The sequence below is a fragment of the Elephas maximus genome, chromosome 1 (assembly GCF_024166365.1).
Source record: "Elephas maximus indicus isolate mEleMax1 chromosome 1, mEleMax1 primary haplotype, whole genome shotgun sequence".
Taxonomy (NCBI): Eukaryota; Metazoa; Chordata; class Mammalia; order Proboscidea; family Elephantidae; genus Elephas; species Elephas maximus.
The window spans coordinates 81,302,777-81,317,820 of NC_064819.1; the positions used below are offsets into that span (position 1 = coordinate 81,302,777).

The 15,044-nt window shown below is 42.0% G+C and overlaps 1 non-coding gene across 1 annotated transcript; it reads right to left on the minus strand.

The window, feature by feature from the left end:
- Positions 1-5,604: 5,604 nt before the first annotated feature.
- TRNAK-UUU (transfer RNA lysine (anticodon UUU)) lies at positions 5,605-5,677 on the minus strand. The gene has a single exon. It is a non-coding gene; the product is annotated as a tRNA-Lys (tRNA).
- Between the last annotated feature and the right edge of the window lie 9,367 nt (positions 5,678-15,044).

Genomic DNA, 15,044 nt, shown 5'->3' on the forward strand with positions numbered 1-15,044 from the left:
CCTGGACCTGTTTTCAGAATGCATCGGCCCCTTGAGAAGGACATCATGCTTGGCAAATGAAGGGTCAGGGAAGAAGAGGAAGACACTCAATGAGATGGATTGACACAGTGGCTGCAACAGTGGGCACGACTGTAACAATAATTGTGAGGATGGCTCAGGACCAGGCAGTGTTTCATTCTTTTGTGAATGGGATCACTATGAGTTGGAACCATCTCCATGGCACCTAAAACAACTTGTTTATGTAAGCCTATGTATTACATAATTTTTTTTTTATGTATAGCATTGTAAGAAACTGCTAGACTGTCTTCCAAAGTGACTGTGTTATTTTGCATTTTCTCAGCAATGAATGACAGTTCCTGTAGCTCCACATCCTTGCCAGCATGTGGTGTTGTTAGCATTTGGGATTATAGCCACCGAACAGCAACAATAGATGTGTAATGATATCTCATCACTGTTTTAATTTGTAATTCCCTAGTAGTGTATGAGGAATGGATGGTTCTGAAGGAAGAAGTTCAAGCTATACTGAAGGCATTGACCAAAAACAAGGCTCTGGGAATTGATGGAATACCAATTGAGATGTTTCAAAAACCAGATGGAGCACTAGAAGTGCTCACTCATCTGTGCCAAGAAATTTCTAAGACAGCTACCTGAACAACAGACTGGAAGGGGTCCATATTTATAGCTATTCCCAGAAAAGGTGATCAAACTAAATGCAGATATTATCCAACAATACCATTAATATCAGATGCAAGCAAAATTTTGCTAAGGATCAGTCAAAAGCAGCTGCATCAGTGTATTGACAGGGAACTGACAGAAATTCAAGCCAGATTTAGAAGTGAACATGGACCCAGGGATAACATTGCTGATGTCAGATGAATCCTGGCTGAAAGCAGAGAATACCAGAAAGATTTTCAACTGTGTTTTACTGACTATGCTAAGGCATTCGACTGTGAAGATCATAACAAATTATGGATAACATTTCAGAGAATGGGAATTTTGGAACACCTAATTGTTCTCATGAGAAATGTGCGCATGGATCAAGAGGCAGTCATTTGAACACAACAAGGGAATACCGCATGGTTTAGAGTCAGGAAAGGTGTGCGTCAGGGTTGTATCCTTTCACAGTACCTGTTCAATCTGTATGCTGAGCAAATAATCTGAGAAGCTGAACTATATGAAGAAGAACAGGGCATCAGGATTGGAGGAAGACTCATTAACGACCTGCGTTATGCAGATGACACAAACTCGCTTGCTGAAAGTTAAGAGGACTTGAAGCACTTACTGATGAAGATCAAAGACCACAGCCTTCAGTACGGATTACACCTCAGCATAAAGAAAACAAAAATTCTCACAACTGGAGCAATAAGCAACATCATGATGAATGGAGAAAAGTCTGATGTTGTCAAGGATTTCTTTTTACTTGAATCCACAATAACACCCATGGAAGCAGTGGTCAAGAAATCAAAAGACACATTGCATTGAGCAAATCAGCTGCAAGGCATCTCTATAACATGTTAAAAAGGAAAGACGTCACCTTGAGGACTAAGGTGCACCTGACCCAAGCCATAGTGTTTTCAATCAACTTATAAGTGTGTGAAATTTGGACGATGGGTAACCAGTTTTGTTTTGTTTTTTTTAATGGCACATGTCTTCTGTATATCTTCTTTGCTGACTTAGCTCTTCAGATATTCTACCCACTTTTTAATTGGGTTGGTTGTGTTTTTATTGTTGTGCTTTAGGAGTTTGTTATATATCTTGGATCCACCAGGATCACCAATTGCCATCACGTTCATTATGACTCATAGTGACCCCATGTATTGCAGACTACAGCCTGGACTTAAGTCCTTTCTCAGATATGAGTTTCGCCTTATGTCTTTTGATGCTTTGTTGTTAGGTGCATACACACTCAGGATTATTATGTCTTGGAGAATTGACCCTTTAATCATTATGTAATCCTTTCTTTATTTTTGACAATTTTCCTTGCTCTGAAATCTGACTTGTACGAAATTAATATAGCAGCTCCTGCTTTCTTTTGATTAGTGTTAGCATGGTGTATCTTTCTCCGTCTGTTTACTTTTAATCTATCCATGTTTTTATATTGAAGTGGGTTCCTTGTAAACAACAAGTAGCTGGGTCTGTTGTTTTGGTTCTTTTTAATCCGCTAGGATAGTCTATGTTTTTTAATTGGTATTGTAATGGTTAATGTTACGTTATTGTCAGCTAGGCCTTGATTCTCAGTGGTTTGGCATGTGCTCTTCCATACTGTGATCTGGTATGAGCAACCAATCAGTTAAAAAAGGACTTTCCTTTGGGGGTGTGGCCTATCTCCAGTATATAAAAGGATGTTCTGACAAATCTCACTCTCTCTTGACCCTGTACTCTTCAGGGCACCTGATCTCCTGTTCTGGGGACATATGCCTGCAGAAGTCTCTAGCCTGCTGCCAGACTTGCACATCTTGGATTTCCTAGTGCCTGCAACCCTATGAGCTAACATGTAGGAAGACTCATTAGAAAACTGCTTTATGCAGATGACCCAAGTCTGCTTCCTGAAAGTGAAGAGGACTTAAAGCATTTACTAATAAAGATCAATGACCACAGCCTTCAGTATGGATTACACTTCAACGTAAAGAAAGCAAGAATCCTCACAACTGGAACAATAAGCAACATCATGATAAATAGAGAAAATATTGAAGTTGTCAAGGATTTCATTTTACTTGGATCCACAATCAACACCCATGGAAGCAGCAGTCAAGAAATCGAAAGATCCATTGCTTTGGGCAAATTGGCTGCAAGAGATCTCTTTAAACAGCTGAAGAGCAAAATGTCACCTTGCAGACTAAGGTGAGGCTGGCCCCCCCAAAAAAGACCCAAGCCATGGCGATTTCAATCGCATTATATGCATGTGAAAGCTGGACAATGAATAAGGAAGACCGAAGAAGAATTGACCCCTTTGAATTGTGGTGTTGGCAAAGAATATTGCATGTACCATGGACTGCCGAAAGAACAAACAAATCTGTCTTGGCTTTAAATATGTCATTCCTTTGCCTTCTTGCCTGCATGGCTTCTGCTGAGTAAAAATCCGAGCTTATTCTTACTGACTCTCATTTGTAGGTGACTTTTCATATATCCCTAGCTGCTCTTGAAATTCTCTGTTTACGTTTGGCTTTGGCAAGCTTGATTATATGTCTCAGCGACTTCCTTTTAGGATCTACCTTGTGTGGGGTTCTATGAGCACCTTGGATGGATATCTTCTCATCTTTCACGATATCAGGGAAGTTTTCCGCCAACAGATCTTCAATAATTCTCTCTGTATTTTCTGTTACCCACCTCTGTTCTGGTACTCAGATCACTTGTAGGTTATTTCTCTTGACAGAGTTCCACATAATTCTTAGGATTTCTTCTTATAATTCTTTTAACTGATTTTACCTCAAATATGTCAGTGTCAAGTGCTTTATCTTCCAATATCACTAATTCTGATGTCCATTTCCTCAGTTCTGCTCCTTTGACTTTCTACTGAATTGTATAATTCTGAAATTTTACTGTTAATCCTTTGAATTTCTGTTTGCTGTCTCTCTATGAACTCTTGCAGCCTATTAAATTTGTCATTATGCACTTCTCTAATCTTCTTAAGTTCCTCTAATACTCTGTCTGTGCCTTCCTGGTCTTGTTCTGCATTTTGCCTGATCTCCTTCCTGATCCCTTGAGAAGTTCTCTATATTAATCTTTTGTATTCTGCCTTTGATAATTCCAGGAATTTCCCTTCCTCTGGAAGATTTCTTGATTCTTTATTTTGGGAACTTTGCTGAAGCTGTCCTGGTCTGCCTTTTTATGTGATTTGATAGTCACTGTTGTTTCTGAGCCATCAATAAAGTTATTGTATTTGTTTATTTTATGTTTACTTACTGTGTCCTAGCTTCTTGCTTTGTTTCATTTTGATATGTGCCCAAATAAGTTGCCCAGGTGAACTGGTTTGATTATTGATGCCTTTGAAGCTCTAATGTCCTATCACCATTTGGTTGGAGCTGTTACTAGGTATATGAGTCTAGGAGTCAGTTCACTTGTATGGATTCAGCTCAAGTGTCCAGGTAGTAAGTCACCAAGTGTGTGGAGCAGGCTCTCACCTACAGTCTTAGATGAGCAGGTATGATTGGTGTAGGCACAAGTATCTGTTTGCAGTAGGGAGCGATGCCCTGAGCAAGGCAGGGGACTGATAACAACCCCTGAGTGCCTGTGAGGAAAATGTGTCCCTGGTTCCCAGAGTGCCTAGGTGGCTGTGTTTTGCAGCCAGAGTATGGGCACACAATGCTGTTGGCTGTAAGACTGAGAGGCACCACTTAGCCTTGGATCCATGTCAAGGGTGGCTAGGAAGCATAGGTGAAGCCACCAGTCCTCAGGCGCCTGATGTGGGTAGATGAGGACTGTGCTTAATAGGCAGAGCAATGTCAGAAGTCACGAACCTGACTCTTCACCATATAGATGAAACAGCTGACATTAGTCTTCAGGTATATACCCTGTTGTACTGTGCTAATGAGGGCCTACACTGTTGAAATGGTCCCACACAGGTCCATGCAGGGTTGAAAGTTCATGAACCACTTATGCCTGTGCTTAGGCAGAGGAGCTGTTTCTGCCCTGAGGCCCCATTTTACAGGAGCTGGCAGATTATTTTCCCCCTTGTTTGTTCATTTGTTCCTTCTCCCAGGCTGGGAGGATGGCTCAGGGTTCAAAGCAGGTCCTACTTCCAGCCCAGGGAAAGCAGCTGTCACAGAATGGGGCTCAGAACCCAGTGCAGGGTGGGGAGGGATCAGTTAAATGGGAGAGAGTTTTTTCCAAACGGGTGTTTTTTTGGCCCCTGGGTTAGATTAGATGCAATCCTTATCTTTTGCTAAGAGCATCACTTGTCACTGATTCTGTAACCATGAGTGAACTCTCCATCAATCAGTCTCTGCCAACGTGGAAAACATATCTTGAACACCTCTGCTTGCCTTACCAAGTTCATGCCAGCAGATCTGGCCTGAAGGGTGCTGGTTCCCACCAGGTCAGGTCTGGCAACTCCTCACTGCTTCTGAACAATCTCTCCATCCCCCTGCCACTCGGTCCAATTCCTCAAATTTCCCTTTGATGTTCAGGGCTCGAAGATTGTCATATAGAATCGATTCACTTGTTTTTTTAGGTCTTTCTTATAAGAGGAACCACCAGAAGTATCTGACTATTCCACCATCTTGGCCCTAGCTCTGAAGTTTGTTTTTAGAAACCTTCATCTCATTTGGAAGAACGGGGCTGCCTCAACTTTTGGTGACCCATTGTGGGCAGTGTAGAACTGCTCCATAGTGTTTTCTAGGCTTTCACCTTTCAGAAGCAGATTACCAGGCCTGTCTTCTGAGGAACCTCTGGGTGGGTTCAGACCCCCAACCTTTTGGCTATTAATTAAGCATTTAACCCTTTGTCCTTTCTCTGTTCTCCCTGCTCTATTCTGACTCTTGTTGAGCAAAGAGCAGGAAAAGATGAGTCAAGAAGCCTATAGTAAATGTCTGGAAGAGTTCCTCTAAGGGGCAGCGGAATGTCAATAGGCTTCTAAGGGAAATAACTAGGGTAAAAAGAGAATAATGCCTGAACAGGGACTTGAACCCTGGACCCTCAGATTAAAAGTCTGATGCTCTACCAACTGAGCTACCCAGGCCTCTACATTCAACTTTCCTTGAGCACTTAATGGAGATTTTATGTAGGTCAGTTGGTTTTATGTTTCATGTCCTGGTTTCCAGATAGCTTCTTTGTAATTCTCCTGCTGGCAAGAAGTTTCTGTTCCAAAAAGATGTCATAGCACTAGGAGAATTTCCCTTCCTTCTTTCTTGTCTTGTAACTCTTTAGGCTTTCACAAACAGACTTGGTCACCTAGACTAAGCACTACCGGCTTTCAGAACACATTGCTACACCCAGAGGGTTTCATGCCCACCCGCATCTATTTTTCTTAAAGCAACATTCATGCTACTCTTTTCTGTATTCATTTCCATTGTCTTGTACATTTTTCTTGCATCCTTGGGAGGCAGAGGAGAAAAGAGATAAAGGAGAGAAAAACTGAAGACCAAAGAGAATGTTCCATAATGGTGGGGCAAGCAAAGGAGCATGGTTTTAGTCTTGTGCACCTCTTTGCTTTCTTTTCTTCTTGATGCCCTTCATTACCATTTGTGAGCCACTTCTTTTCATTTTATTTCTCCTCCTCCTTCTCTTTGGTCTCCTTTTTCTCTTCCTCCTTCAGATCTTCATGTCATGAATACTATTTGCTATTCAGATCCAAGTGAAAATGATAATTTTCTTGATGAATTAGTGTACATTAGTACATAGCATCCAGAATATGACCTAAGATAGTTTTGAGTTTTGACCCAAACCTGGAGAAAATACTGTACAACGGATCTGGGAACAAATGGGGATGTTTTGGAGTGAAGGAAATTTAACCTCTCTGGGGAGGAAAGACATGGCAGGGAATGGAAAAAGACTATCGTTTACTTCTTCCACATAACTCGGCACTTCCACGAAATCCAGACTATGTGAAAACTGAGAGAATTTGTGATTACTTAACTTCAGGAATTTGTGGATTTCTCCTCTCTCCTAACCTACCAATATACAAGGCAGAGTTGGGGATGGGTCACACAAAATCATCTTGAATTGTTTTGTGGATCAATCCACAGGGAAACTAGGGAAAGACGTTTAAGCAAAATACCTTGGGGTTAGTTAGCATTTCAGTGAGACAAGCATCCCTCCAAGCTATTTTGTCTGCTTTCTCTACATTTGATGTAGACTGGAAGACACCAACCTGCACTTCACACATAGCGACCACTCTCCCAGGGAGACTTGGGACACACTACCTGATCCCACCTCTGTATCAGGTGATTCTTTTACTTGTGGGTAAAGGATAAAGTATTTTAAAAGTTATGTTTTAAAACTCTTTGTTATAAATGGATTATAATAAAATATTTTCCTGGCATTAAAAGCAGACATTTCTGACAAAGAGAGCTCTTGTTTGAACTTCCAGACTTTTCTCTGTGGAGCAACACCATATTATATTTGAGAAAAAATATCTGAACATACCAGCTTCTGACGATCCCTCTCTTCATGCTTCTCATCTGTATCCTTTTATGGCAGAGTTCAGTTCTTGGCTTATAATTCTCCACCCAAATGCATTATCATTATAAGTGACTTAGATGAGAGAGCCCTGGAAATATGTCACTTCTGATTATCTCACAATCTCGGTTTACTAATTCTAAATTGTTTTCAGAGGCTTCAGATGATATTTGATTCCTTTTTTGAATGTTGTAAAAATTGCCTTCAATTGCGAAGTTAAAAAATTGAAAACAGAAAACTAATGTTCCCTTATCAACACTTTAACTTATTTGCTTGTACCATATCCTCACAGTATTGGCTGCATGGTCTAATGGGTAACGTTTCTGATTCCAGATCTAGAGGATTGAAGGTTCAAGTCCTTCCACGGTTGTTTATTTCTTATTGCACAACAAGTAGAAGATTCTTGAATTGGCTCCCAGTGACTACTAATTCCTGAGGTGTTTCTGGAAGGGAGAATTGATATCGGTGAAATTTCTTCTGTCACATATCAATAATTAACATTAAAGAGGCTTTGGAAATCTAAAATGGGCTGAGCCTCTTTATTGTTAACTTAACAACAACGCATTCTTGCATCCCTCCATATTCGGAACTTAGGAGTGCATATTTGGAATTCAGGATGCTCTAGCCACAATATCAACCCCTGAGTTCAGCCACCCCAAAACTATCCTAATTGTGCTTCACAATATTCAGAGCCATATTAACACCTGCTGTATAGGGCCGATATGGTTTGGAATTGACTCGAAGACAACGGGTTTGGTTTTTTTTTGGGGGGGAGGTCCTATCGTTCTACCCACACACAAATGATTGCATATCTTTGTGGCTGACATCTGTCTAATGGTCTCTTCAAAGGGGACTTTTGCTTCTCTTTACTCCTCTCACATTCAAATGCTCTGATGAGCTGCCTTCTGGGTCAGCTGGGAGGCAAGTTCTGTTAGAAAAATGGATTCCTCCCAAGTTAAAACGGGACTTCATGCAATTCCTGTGAAATGGAGAAGATCCTCATTGGGACAGAAATTGGCAAAGAAGAGATACAAGTCATCTCACTTGCACGTTGCTCCTTCTTAGGTCTACTATGAAATTCCAAGAAGATAACAATAATCAGTATGAACTCCAGAGTCCAAGATCACTCTAGAGGTAAAGCTTATGACTTGGTTTTCAATGAATACCTTTAAGGAGCTCCAGATCTTCAAACTACAATGCACTGTCTTCAGGACTCACCCTACCTCTGTGCAGAGACTCACTTCTCTACAGCCACGTGCTTTACACAAATGTCCAGATGAGAGACCTTTGTAACATTCTAGTCTCAAGAATCACCATGCTTACCAAACACTAAGGTGAATATGCACCTTAAATTTGTAAGTGTCCTGAATAAATGAAATCCCAGATCAAACTCCTTCTCTCCACTTTCCAATCCTATCCAACGCCCCTAAAGAAAAAGAAAACAGCAATAAGTAATGTCTACTCCTCCTTTCCCAAAATGAAAGGACTTAGCATCTCCACAATCCAGAGACTTGGGGATGTTCTTAAAAATTTCCACATTTAAATTCCATCATCAACCTTTACCGCTCAACACTGTGCCATCCTCCTCATTCCTTAAGTCACTATTTTACTCATCTATTTGACAGTAGGACAAAGAATAAGGTTGCTGTGCACATTGAATGAATAACTCTCAAATGATACCGCAAATCTGACTTTCCACATTTGAAGTCTTGCTCTTCAGAGTCCCATTGAGAAAAGCAAGCATGTCAGTAGTAAAATGCACTGTAAATATTCCCAGAGCTGCTCTAGGAGAAAGCTGGGCTCAGTAGCCATTTGTGTATGAGTGAGAAAGAATTATGGGAAAACTTAAAGCATCTACCCCAGAATAGGGTCATGAATCCTAGATCCTCAGACTAGAGGCCTGGTGCATTGAACTCTCCAGGACATTAATGGGTTCGGTAAGAGTCTATTCAAACCAAAAAGGCTTGGTCACTGCTTGACCTTTCTTTTTCATTCTTTCCTTTCAATATTGAGCCCAAACACGCTAAAGCCAATTTGCTGCAAATACAAGATATTCTAGCCCAAAGTCGTTTGGGGATTCTGTTTTTAAGCTTCACGTTGCTGTGCTAGCACGTGCAATCCGCAGAACGCGGCCTCCCTGTGGCTTTTTCCAAGGACTCCAATCTCAGCAACTGCTATTCCAGAAACACGGAACCACAGGAGCGCGTTCCAAAATGCTCCGCGATTTCACCTGGAGGTCGTGAAATTTTGGGCAAAACTAGTCGTATCTTTTTGTGAGACATACACTTTGAAAGCACTTATTTTAGCCTCTCTCTTCCCGAGGGCCTGCAGAAAGCATGGGAGCTTGATCACTTTCTGCCTCCGTGACGGGCCACATCGTATCCGTTTTTAGAGACCCATCTTCAAACCTTATTCCTCTTCTCTCTGCCATCTACCCCTCTGCTGCTGCTTCTCCCCTCCGCTCTGTGTCCTCCCTTACCCCGTCATAAATTCCGCCACTCTCTCCTATTCATTTCTTTCCTCGAGCCTACTCTTCCTCGCATTCCAATTCCCAGAGAGTTGTCTTTCTGATAAAGTAGTAACTTAATCTATAGATTTCGGACACCCTTCCCTTCCAGTCAAGAAGACTTGGATTTTCTCTATATCTGGATTAACAGTTGCACTACATCAGGAAATTGTGAGCTTCCCCAGTCGTAGGAAAGTTTATAAGGAGCGAATTTGTTTTGAAGGTTGTGCCCATCCCATAATGCGCTTCTCTTGTGCTTCCTCATCAAGGAAATAATTAGCTCTTTTTAAATGATACGCTTTAATTACAGGAGTGTCCATCCATCTTTCTTCTCTCTCAATATCAGAGCTACAACCTTGAGGAGGCAAAACCACGTTTCCAAACCCAGGTGTGGGACGCAGCCGTTTTCAAGAAGCATGGCTGTACTAGTTGCTCTTCGCTGTTGTCTAATAAACACGTTACCATGGAGCTGATCCTACCCCATCATCATGAGCTGCTGGTGGGTTCGAACTGCTGACCTTTATGGTTAGCAGTTATAGCTCCTAACCACCGCGCCATCAGGGCTCCTATTTCAGTCAAATGCTGTCAGTTAATTAACCTTTGGCCTTATTTTGGAAACCCTGGTGGCCTACTTGTTAAGACCTATTTCTGCTAACCAAAAGGTAGGCAGTTTGAATCCATCAGGGGCTCCTTGGAAACCCTGTGGGGCAGTTCTACTCTGTCCTATAGGGTCACTTTAGTCGGTATCGACTCAATGGCAATGCTTTTTTTTTTTTTAATTTTTGTTGGTAGTTTTATCTCCACACCTGGATCCTCATTCCTTCCGAGCACTCACCCAACACATCTTTGTCTTCCCCTGCACTATCTTTTGTGACTTTCTGCAAGCTTCATAGGCACAAAAGAACTTTTCAAGAAGACAATCAGAAGACTATTCAGAATGTTCAATCCCGCGACTCTCCCTCATGGTGGACTGGAGCTGACTGACACTGGCATTTGACTGAAAGACCTCTTGAAGAAGCCAATAACTGCTGGAAGATCTTAGAGTCTTTTGGTCCAGAATGAGTTTCCTTCCCCCCACCCCCACCCTCACCCCTTCTCCTGGCATAGCTAAGAGGTAGGGTCCAATCCAGGAACATAAGAATTGAACATAATGAATTTTGCTTTCTGAAAACTCATGTTTTAAAATGCCTGCAGATCATGCTGGAAGTCAGTATCAAGAGTAGTCTCATTAAGTCTGGCTGGCAGTGGTGTACAACTCAGTGGTACAATGTGTGCCTAGCATGCTTGAGGACCTGAGTTCAGTCCCCAGCCATCTCCACATATGTTTTCTTACCTCACCGACTCACAGCTGAATATTGGTGATTTTTTTTTTTGACACTTTCTCCATTTTTCTTTTTGTGAATACCTTTTCTTGTGTTTTACCAACTCACAGAGAGGAAAAATTGTTTGATAATTACTGGGACCATGGTCCTTGACACTACTTGGGCTTCCCAACCTGACTATTTAAGCTCAATGAAGTCTGGAACAAACTGGAGTAAAAGAAGGTTCTCAGTCAGGATCTGCTGACCGTGAAGCAACAGTATTCCACCACATCAAAGAAGGCCTGTTCTCCTTTACTACAATTTCTCATATTTATTAAGGAGTATGGAAGAAAAACTCAGATGGAAAGAGGGAGGGAGAAATGACTGTTGGACAAATTCCTTTTGAATCTTCTTTTTTTCCCTCACCTGTGCCTGTGTCAATGGACAGATAGCTAGTTCAGGAGAAAAGTTTCTTTCCAATTTTCTTTTCCCCATTCCTCCTACACTTCCACACCCACCCACACAATCTTATTGAGCAAAAGTCAGTCCAATCACCAGTTTTGGAGATCTGTGATCCCAGCCACAGGCAGCTGTGATCCCAACTCTTTGTTAGTGGTGAAGAAGTATTTGGATGTCATCCAGAAGAAAGGTATTTCTCAGGAAACCTTGAGTCTTCCAGAATCCACAGTTGAAAAAATCATTTCCAGAGAAGGAAACAGCTGCTAAGTAAGCTCTGTTAAAGTCACAAAAGTCTTGGGCAAAGAGAGCTGCATCTTCTTATGGAGCAAACACCCTTAATCCACTTTCCTTAGGAGGAAGGGTACTATCTTACTTCCTGCATTGTGGAGAGAGCAAAGGAGATATAGGCAACCCTGGCAGGCTCAAACTACCTCCTCACCATCCAAATTCTACACATCCTAAGGACCTAGTTCCAAACCTTCTTTCATCTTCTTTTCTTGTTCTTCCACACCCACACCCACCTCCTGCCTCCTATCTTCCCCTTCATTTTCTTCATCACAGAATGTGTTACCTTCACTTTCACTTTCCCAGCCCCCCTTTATCCTGTCTCCACTGCTTCCTCCTAGAGAAAATTTCCCAACAGCTCAGTTTACTCCAGTTCCCTCTGCGCCACTTCCGAGGTTAGCAGTTCTCAAACATGGCTGAAAAATGGGAACATCTGTGGAGACTTTTCAGTGATATAGATCCCACTCTTTCCCTGTCTAGTGATTCTCAGTCCATTCAGAATCTACAGAGGTGGAGTCAGGAATATATATATTCACAAAGTTCTCAGGCAGTTGCCTAAGTTTGGGAACCACAACTTCCCACCTCTAAGCACTCATGTCAGCCACTTCCCAGCACCAACTAAGCCCCAGTTGCTTATTCACGGGAGGTTAGGATAGAGGAGGTGACTAGTGCTGGGCAGGAACCGAAGAGTTGACATATATAATGTATTCCAATATTCAGGAAGATATAAACCTCTCACAGGGGAAAAATATCAGAATGGAAACTAAAAGCAAGAGAAGGCACAATGATTAAGGATTACCTCCTAAAACTCATACGTGGGTTGACTGACACTACAAATTTTGTCAAGAAGCTGAAGGTTTTATTCTTTTAGCCTCTGTGATGGCTGAGGTTTGAATGCCTGTCCAGGAGCACAAGTGGGCTCTTACAAAAGATTAATATGCTTGCAGTTCTTGCTAATCCCCCAACATGCTTCCCTCATGCTTCTGTGTGGTTCTCAGAACTAGAGCTGCAGCTTCACAAGAAAAAGCCACTGCTTGATTTCCCAACCAAGGTTTTTGGATGCCAGATCTTGCTAGAACGGTGATTGTCTGTGATACCATATATTTCCTGTTTTTCACTTAGGATTTATTTTTTTCTTTCCATTTGGATCTAAGTTTCCTGAGACAACTTTTTGGGTCCTGCTTTTTTGTATTCTTAGCCTAGAATTATCTGCTGTTCCTCTGGTAGCCAGAAATAGTGGAGGTGCTCGAACCTGGTGTGATGATTGGAAAGCTAATATCATGAAAACTGTGTGGAGAAAAAGCAACTAATTTGAAGTTTCAAGCTGAAGCCCCTTGAATTAATGCTGGCTGTGGCTCAATGGTTAAGCTGATCACCTGCTCACTGAAAGGTTGGTGTTGGAAACCAGCAGCGGCTCCTCAGTAGAAAGATGTATCATTAGGCTTCTGTAGATTGACAGACTTAGAAACCCTATGGGGTTGCTATGAGTCAGAATCCACTCCACAGCAGTGAGTTTTTTTTGTTTTTGTTTTTATGTATGCCCGTGGCTGAGACTTTGATGGCATAGGGTTTAACTGTTCCCTATGCCTGGAAGGAGTCCTGGTGGTGCAAGTGGTTAAAAGCTTAGGTGCTAAGCAAAAGGTTGGCAGTTCCAATCCATCAGCCAGTCTCTACAATCTCTATGGGGCAGTTGGGTTTTTGTTTTTCCCTGGGAAAGGAGTTCCTAGGTGGTCTTAAATAGTTAACACTTGCTTGCTGCAATATTGGAGGTTCCAGTCATTCAGAGGCGCTTAGTGATCTACTTCCAAAAAGTTGCCATTGAAAACCCTATAGAGGACAGTTCTACCCTGACATACATGAGATTGCCATGAGCCAAAATCGACATAAGGATAACTGGTTTCCCCTGGGAAACCACGTTTAAATATGGTTCTCTGTTACTTTATGGAGACTTATTTCTTACGGTTTTTGCCTGCCACCTGAATGTTCTTTGAGACAATATCAGAGCTCCAAGCCAAATACAGTGAGATTATGAAGAGCTGGAGGAAAATGATGTCTGTCTGGAGAATCTGTGCTTGGCCAAATGGAAGATGACCCTCCAAGGCCATGTTTCACTGGGTGACACAATGAACCTGTCAGGAGTCAAAAAGAAAAAAACCAATCCCGTTGCAGTCCAGTTGATTCCGACTCACAGCCACCCTATAGGACAGAATTGAACTGCCCCATCGGGTTTCCAAGAAGTGGCTGGTGGATTCAAACTGCCTACCTTTCTGTTAGCAACTGATCCCCTTAACCACTGTGCAACCAGGGTTCCAAATCTCACTCCCACAACACAGTGGGGAAGAGGAAGGAATGACAAGGATGGAATTATGGACCCAGGCGTGCAGTGCACAATGGATTAGCAGTCCATCGCCTTAACCACTTGGTCACTTCATCGGGAGTCAAGTAAAGCAGAATCAAAGACAAGGAAAGGTTATGCACTCAGTCTTGCCCTGAAATGATTTAGACATCAGCATAACTAGAGGTAGCCCAGGAAGGAAATTCACTAGGGGGCTTTGTGGTTTAGTTGGTTAAAAAAAAAAAAAGAAAGAAAAACTATCCACAGGACCCTTTCAAGCCCCCCACCCCTTATCTGTCTTTCTGTCTCTTCAATAATAGTACATAGTGGGAGCTTAAGGTGCAGGCTTTTGTTTTGAGTGATTGAAGAGATTCCGTTAGCATCTGGTTCTTTTCTCCCCATTCTTGTCATGCCCCTTCTGCTGTCACAGTCACCTTAAAGGATATAGAAGGTCATAGCATAGAAGTGAAAGAGCATTCAAGGAAGTCCATTGAGTTGTGTTTTTGCTGTCTGTGTGCACAGGAATTGAATGGAAAATATTAGGAGAAGTGAATTTGTATCCTTTCAAGATTGGGTTTAAATAGTGTTGAAGCAGAGAAAAAATGTAGAGGTGTGGAAGATGAAAGCCAGAGGCTCATACATGCAAAGGATGGGCTCTACCGCTGAGCTACATACACCTCATTCCTGAAGTGCTGCTGGTTAATTTTATCTAGAACTAAGTGTTATTTCCTGAGATTCAAGCGCCTTGAGCATTGTGGTAGTGTTGATCAGTGTTAAGAGGCATAAGCAGCTGCTTTAGGCAGGAGGAACTAAGGAACAATTGGGGGGTGCCGATTCTTTACAGGACTTGAAAGTGAATGCAGAAGATTGGAAAGATGTGTTGGATAAATAGGCACAAGAGATTTCCATGGTGGCTTTTGTACAACTTCGAGTTGTTAAAAGTCTCTGCCTTGTATTATGGGTGGCAAAGAATCAAGTCCCCATTTTCAGCTCTTTTTATTTCCTCTATATTTGCCTTAACCTGAAGCACAAAGCTAAAGAA